Below are 8,555 nucleotides of genomic sequence, written 5' to 3' on the forward strand. Positions count from 1 at the left end.
TTCTCTTATCTCATTCCTCGCCGAATTCTTGTCATCTAATCTTATTCTGCATTATCAATAAAGCATGTCTCTGGGCAGATAGGCAACTCGACTTACTGATGTGTTGGTTGCGGAAACACCCTGTATATATGTATATACTATGGAAATAAATCTTGAAATATGTATTTTTAATAATAATATTAATGTTTAAAAACAATGTTTAATACAAATTCGATAATTGTTAAGTTTAGCTCCCTCACGATATATTGATAAACTGATGAAAAGCAGCGATATAAGCACTGTCCAAGCGAATTTAACATAAATTTCATTCAAATTCCAAGATATGATATAATAGAATCATATTAATAGGTTATTCAGCTGATTTATTTTAAGAAAAGAAAATTTAATTTTAATGAACGAATTATAAAATTTTATAAAATACAATAATTGGTTACAACAGAGAATGTAACAGCACATGCTCATATATATAGCTGTTTTTCATTAGTTTGGTACAGGTTTTTAGTCGAAGAATATAGTAGCGTAAAGAGAAGATTTCGCGTCCCGCGCGAATCGATTGATCGCTACAGAGGGCAAAATGAACACCCAGATAAAAGAATATTTTGGACAAAGTTTTATCCTAAAGAGCTATATCATTTCGAGATATCGAAAATAAGGTAATTTTTTATTAGTATTTTTTCTTCGCTAAATCTAAACGGATTATTATAAAAAAAAATCATGGCTGTATAAAGAGTATCAAAAAGATTATACAATAAGAACTTTTTTGTCATTCTTGACTCATAATTCTGTTCTTAAAAAATTATTAAAAGAATTTTCAAAATCGTAATTCTATACATGAATTGAATATTTGACCACTTCTAAAATAATTTAGCAGCTAAATTATATTACATATTGTATTTGATATTTTTTTCAGATTTTTGGATTTGATAGAACATGTCGAAAAAAAATCGGCATTTTTCTATCTAAAACATACCAGTTGATATATTTTAAATTGTTTTTAAATATAATTGTACTTACCTTCAATCCCACATCTGCAAACAATAGTTTAAAACTTTAAAAGAGTTTATGTAGAGATCGCATAAGTTAAACAACAATTCCATTGTTTCTCATTTAGAAAAATTAATTTAACTGAGCATTTATTCCATTTTGAGTTAAATAGCTGTTCTTCTCCTTCTTCCTCTCTGAACCTCCCTCTTAAAAATTTTTATGAAGGGAGTCCTTCGGAGGAGTAGCTCAAGCTGCTCAATATCAGTGCGTTTCTCGCTCTAATGAAACAAACAGCAAGGTTTACGAAACATTGGCATTGGCAACGGATCATGATACAGCGGTAACTCTCAAACTCTGATATCTCTGGGAAAAAATAATTGTTGCACAAAGATTATTACGCAAAGTTGGTAAAAACAGGTAACTTTAGGATCATCAAGGAAAACAAAACGAAGCGTTTGCAAATCTCTAATCTTTTTTAATAATTCTTTGAAATTATGATTTATTATATATTTATATATAATAATTTATATTTATTATATGTTTATTATATATTTATTATATAAATTATATATTTATTCTTATTATATTACGTTTATTATAATATGTAAGTTAAATAATATCTATTTAATAAAAATAATATCTATTTTAATATTATGGATAAAAATAATTTTGTTAAAGAAATTTCATATTATAAAATAATCTATAGACTCATTTGTTTTTTGTTTTTTTTTTTTTGTATATAATTTTTATACATAAACATTTTAAATATTTTTTTTAATTTACAATCGATTTAATAAAATAATATAATATAACAATTTTTTTATTATTTACTGCCTATATTGACATTAACAAAATAAAAAATGTCTGATCGTTACACGAATTGATATAAAAAAAAAAAAAAATTACTTTGAATATTGGATTGTCCGGAAAGCCAATTTTGAAGAAAAATTGAAACGCAGAAGATTTAAATTTTAAATATACAATTAAATTTAAATTTTTTGCGGCACGAACTTTCCGGACAACCCAATATTATACCATGTAATTATATCAATCTTATCTGTGATGATACCTTCTGCATTCATAAATTATATAATGTCAGTCATTCGTTAATAACTGATGTAAAAGAATGTAATTTCCTTAGGTTAATGTAATTCTCATTTGTAGACTGTACTTTGCCTTTACTCATGTAGTCATGAACATGCATTTTAATTAATTATTTGTTAGATTAATGTGTATGCAATTATTTTATTAAGAATACTTAATAAAGAAGAATAGAAAATTTTATTAAATTAAGAATGTGAAAATTATAATCATTAATTAATAATTGTAGTGAGAGTTTCTATAAAGATGTTTTAAAATCATATTAGATTTTTTGATATTGTCAAAGTAATTTAGAAACTATTTTTTATTGTTAATTATTAAATTATTTTTCACTTTATTAGTTTAATTTTTGATTGTAGAAAAATTATATATATGAAAAATTAATATATTTTATGTGTGAATAACATATCTTTTATATTACATTTATTAATTAGATTGTTATTAATTTCGCATAATTTACTTTCGTTTTTTCAATTCCTCAATAAATTAATGAAAAGACAAATATATAATTTTATTTAATATAATAACCTATATAATTTAACTAAAAAAATGGGCGATGAATATATAATAATATTACAAAATATAATTGGTGACAATTTTTTCAAGTGCAAAGAACAAATTGACATTGAACAATTATTTATCGAACATAATAATAGATAATATTACTTGGAATTAATCGATTATTAAATTTTCACACTTTACGCGTACGTAGTATAAAAGATAACCAATGATTATAAATGACGCTTCATTTGTTTTTCGTAAATTTGTTTCCGTAATTCCATATTTTTGTAATTTTATCTTGATAATCGTTTATAGTTATCTATCACGTTTCATTTTTATGTAAGTTCGTAAAATTCCTTTGGCAAACTCACATACAATTTTTAAAATTACTTCGATTGTGAAACTACATGCATATTATTTTAGGAGGTATACAAAAAGATATATTTTTTACTACATACTAAATCTACATAATCTAATACTATACTAATCTTTTCGAATCAATATTTGTATAATGTAAATCACAGTTGTCACAAAACATTTATTACACAAAACAATGAATACATTTATTAATATTATACATTTAACAAAAGTAAATCGTTATTATTGCTATTTTACATAAAAATTGCAATAGTGTATTTTATTTTTATATATTTTGTGTCAAAAATTTTTAAATAATACACTAAGTTATAAGTCGATGGAAGCAATGTGTAAAGTATTTAATCCTTTATATTATATTTCTTATTATGTTAGATTACAGTACAAAACAGATCGTATCATAAAATTATCAATTCCTTCTTGTTCGTTATTAATGTGACGTTAAAAGAAAATTTTTTGGCAATAAAAAATTATATTTTTAACATTATCGTATTAAATAAATTATGTTGAATTTAGATAAGTTATTATTTGCGCTAAAAAACTTTTACATAAATAATGTAGTATTTTTATAATTATTATGTAATATTTGATTTCCACAGAATTGTAAAAGTACTCTAATTGTAAAAAGTGTTTTTTTTAATTCATATAAGTTAATAAAAATTTTTAAGATTATTAATTAATAAACAGATTTAAATTATAGAATTTAATATGACTAAAATATTGCAAAATTTAAATTGTTTTATATTATTTCATTGAATCAAATAAAATATTGTATCTTATTGTGTCTATTTATAAAATTTAAGTTATTATATAGTATTACATGTGGCACATTGATAAAATTTTGATGATGTTATGTGGATAATTATTAAAAATACAATTATTATATTTGTATACAATATTTATACATATATAATATTATAATTAATATAAAAATATAATTATACATTATAGATATAATTGCTTATATGACGTGGACGTTTATATGATACTTACGTGAATTATTAAACAAAAAATAAAGTTATTAAAGAAAATGGAGTAAGTATATGAAATTTTTGCGGCTAAATATACAGCCTTTCAAGAAGTTGTGTAACTTTTCGAAAATTATCGTTATTATAAATTTCCGCATTTTGATTTATTCAATATTTTTATTTATACACTGAAAGAAAAGATTGGCTGCTGGAGCAAATTAGATCCTAAAATATGGCATAGCATTTTTAATTGGTTACTGCAGCCAATTACAAATGCTATGCCATATTTTATCATCTAATTTGTTGCAGCAGCTAATCTTTTCTCTTTCAGTGTATACATGTACAATAAGAAAATTTTTATAAATTGATATGTATATAGTGACAAGAAAAATTTGATTTCAGAACTGGTATTAGAATCGAACAATGGTACCGAATATAACCATTAATATTAATTATTTGAAAAGTTGGAATGGAATTGTTAAGATCCTTCAAGTGGTATATATCATTGTTTTATTCATTTATTGAGATTGTTGTTATGATTTTTTTTATTTCAAGTATTAATATTAATTTTCAACATAATGTAGTAAATTAATTATCAAGCAACATCAATTTAATCGTCAATTTTTCAATAAATATATATGATAACTTTAAATGTAAATAATTCTAAATAATTTTTGTTGCGTCTAATTATAAAATACATAGCATTTAAAAATTAAAAAATCAATATTATTTCTAATTTAAGGTAATCAATTTACAAAAAATATTTAGAGACACAAAAGAAATTTTATACTTAATATTTGAAATAATAGAATAAAATTACAGTATTATTTTTCACTTACTGATTGTTATTTGAATTTAATATAGTTGTTACGATAATAATTCGTAATTTTCTTAGATATTCTTAAATATTATTATATGTATTGTATATTATTTATAATATATTTTGATACTCTTTATTTATTACTATATTTATAGAATGTTCATATATCTAATTAGTTTTCTCAATTTTCTATACCAATAGATACTGGGTGCGACTTGCGTAGGAATTATTGGTAACGAGTTTAGTTATGAAATTGTCTTATACAAAGCATCAGTATTTATATTTTTTTTTGTCGCAATATATACTTTCTTTATTAATACTTTTATTCTAATATATATCCCAAGAAAAAGTAGTTTCACATTTGAATAATTTATAAGAATATCATGAGATCTTCAAATTATGATTTTGAAGCTTGCAAGAGAAGTAAAAAAAAAAATATGATCTGAATGTACATACTTAGCATTCATTCGATATATATAGGATTAGTGGAATAAAAAATGTACAAAATGTTTTATTTAATAGTTTACTTAATGCATGTAATGTTTTATTTAATGCTTTATCTAGAATTAAGTATCTGTTTTATCGACATCGATCAAATTCGGTCGTCGCTCCTTGTGTACCTTTAATGTCTGCTGAGTTCAATTCATTTTATCAAAGCATTGATGAGACGAGTGAGAATGTCAAGAATTGCACGAGTTGCATTGTGAGTCGAGCGCAGTAATATCAAATTTCTTTAATACACATTTATGAAAAATCTATTGAATCTCTTTATAACATTTTATTAGGAGACATGGTAGATGTCTCGTCATTATAATATTGGAGAATGCACTCTCGAACTTACGGTTGCCGGCGGAAATTTGGTTCAAAGATCAAAATATATTTGGAAGGGCGCAAGCCCTTCAAACAAGCATAATCAAGCTGACGGAAAGAATGGAAGTTCAAAATTCCGATTAACGTAATACTCACAAATTTAGGTCATTACTATATACTCACTCAATTTCATATAGTTTTATATAATTATTTATAAAACTGTTTTGTATTGCAGGTCTTCTCAAATAAAACAGGACTTATTGCGCAAATTATAATATAATTTTACTAATAGGTAAATCAAACGCAAACTTTAATTTATTAAGCAAACGTTTTTTTTTTAATTAATATTCAAAATAGATCTCTCTGCCTTAATTCTTTTACTCTCGGCAAACTAGCGAAAAGCAAATAAAAGATAGTCGCAATATTTTATCCAAATTATCCAAAAGGTCAATTGTTTTCCATGACTATTTTATACTTCATTTTATTTTAAATTTAAGACGCTAGGTCACCGAGAGTGATTGATAGTCGAAGATATCTCGAGCAGAGTAATAAACGGATCACGTTAATTATACGGTAATTATACGTTAATTATTTCACACGATTGATATAGTGTAATAACTTAGGCTGCGTTTAGTTTGAACGCTCACGCGCTTTAAACGCTTGTAATTATCATTCTGTCTTTATTATTCATTAAATATAATTAAATATAAAATAAGGATAGAACTACTAAAAGCGTCGAAACCGAACGCAACCATAATGAGTTACACCATCGATTATGCACGGTGATAATTTGCTGTAAGACAAGCACGGTTGAAATCGTTATTATTATTTGTTTATAACATGAGTTTTTTATTATAACATTTTTTATTTTATCATTTATTTAAAAAAAAGCTTGCAATATAATCTTCTTCAATTACAATCGAAGATGTCCATGCAGAGGCCTTGGCGGAAAACAAAGCGGCAGAGAAATTCTTCCATGTAATCGAAGACCGCCTCCAAGTAGCTTTATCGCACAAACAAACGAATATGAACATCTTATGTGAGTTCTCACCCTTTTCTCATGTGGATAAGAACTGATTTGATGTAGTCTATGTCAATCTGGACAAATAAGCGTACAGGAGTCGCGATCTTGCGAAAGATTGCTTATCGATGGCTGTAGAACAATTATTATACGTCATCGGGCATATGTCGCACACCGATGTAGCAGCTGTTTGATGATGGTCTTCAAAGAATCAGATTGGAATCGAACATCCCAAGCATTAATTATACTCCGTGAAGCATGTGAATATGGCAGGATTTCATCAGCAGCCGAGTAAGTTGGAAAAGCAGTGGTGTAATCTTCGGGTGGCGCTCGTCATGAGAAAGCAATAAAGTGTTTAAGGTATCCTCTGCCTCGTAGTACTGTGTTATCGTCAGTTTCAAGAGTTGAAACCTAACAGCGTGCAATTTCAAAAACTCAAACGCTGTAGCAGTTGTTTCTGACTTTATCGGAATAATGCGGAGTATATAGCTTTGCACGTGAAGCCAAAAAAAAGAAACAGTATATTGTCGATCTCGTTAGCATGAGATTTGGCAACAAGCTCATAATTTGAACATAATTTTTGGCAGCAAGCTCATAATTTGTTGAACATTGAAATGAGCTACGATGGTCAGATGGCAATGCTATTTCGCAACTCCTGGAAAGGATTCTAGAAAGGTGTGTTATGCAACTTAAAGATTACCTTTGCTCTCCTCAAAGATTATAATATATACTTCCGTTTCATGAAAGAATTCGATTTGATCGTCGGCTAAAATATTGCGAATCGTCTAGTGGAATCAGTTACAGAGTTGTACTTCACTAAAATGCTTCGATATGCAAGGAGTAGCAACAAGATAAAAACAATCAATTTTGCTCACTTGCACTTGTGGACTCAGTGTCATCTTTCCTTTAGTTGATTCTATCGATGATTTTTCCAATGCCGAAGATGGATACGGCAGATCGAGATCGTGGCAGATGTAATCGTTGCATCAAAGCTTTAAAAATAAGAAGTCTTAAAAAAATCGAGATCTGATCCTTGATTAATCAGAGCTCATATATATGGATCTCTATGCTCGATGACAATAACTCTCGCGATTGTGAGAAGAAGTGCCTTGCAATTATTGTGAGGCATGGCAGAAAGCTTCAATGAGTTTCGGAGTAGCTTTGTGAAACATCGATTGATGAGCATTGCACGTCAAGTTTTTCGCGGATTGACATTTGACGGGATGAATGCCGGCATTAGTACAACCTGTTGATCTTACGTTCAGTAAGATTGCAGATTTAACCTCGATCTCCTCGCACTATATGATGTGCGTATTGCAAACATCGTCATAATTCGGGTCTATAAATGCGTTTGAAATTATCTCCTGTTAGTTTTACGAACAAAAAATTTTTCAGCGAGCTCGGGTAAGCTTGACTTGAAGTAATTACTCGACATCGGAGATCGCTAAATCATTTCCAATAACAAGGTATTTTGAAAAGTCTTCAAATGCATTCAAGAATTGGGAGCTCGATGCGAAGTAGCGCGGTCTTAGCGGATTGCTCAGAGACTGATCTGTCGCTGGTTTGGAGAATGACAGTGTCATGCAGTCTTAAGACGAATAATGTATTTGTTAGCATGCTTCACATGTAATACATTCAGCAAGCTCATAAATTCTGTCCTTCAGTATTCACCGAAATTCTTATAGAGTGATCAAATGACATCGTGTTGATTCTCGAAACTTTGCCCAAAGCTAATCGAGATGCGGATTTCAGCGCTGAGAATGATGTTTTTTATGTCCATTTTATTAGATTGTCCATTAGCTAGGAAATGCAACCATGAATATTGTATTGATCAGCAAAGCAATTTCGTTCATATGATTGACGTCATAATTGACTGATTTGATGTAATCACGAAATCAGTAATACTGGAGAATGTACTCTCGAACACGGTTGTCGGCGAAAATTTGGTTCAAAGATCAAAATATATTTGGAAGAG

This window comes from Atta colombica, unplaced genomic scaffold (genome assembly GCF_001594045.1).
Source record: "Atta colombica isolate Treedump-2 unplaced genomic scaffold, Acol1.0 scaffold14, whole genome shotgun sequence".
Taxonomy (NCBI): domain Eukaryota; kingdom Metazoa; phylum Arthropoda; class Insecta; order Hymenoptera; family Formicidae; genus Atta; species Atta colombica.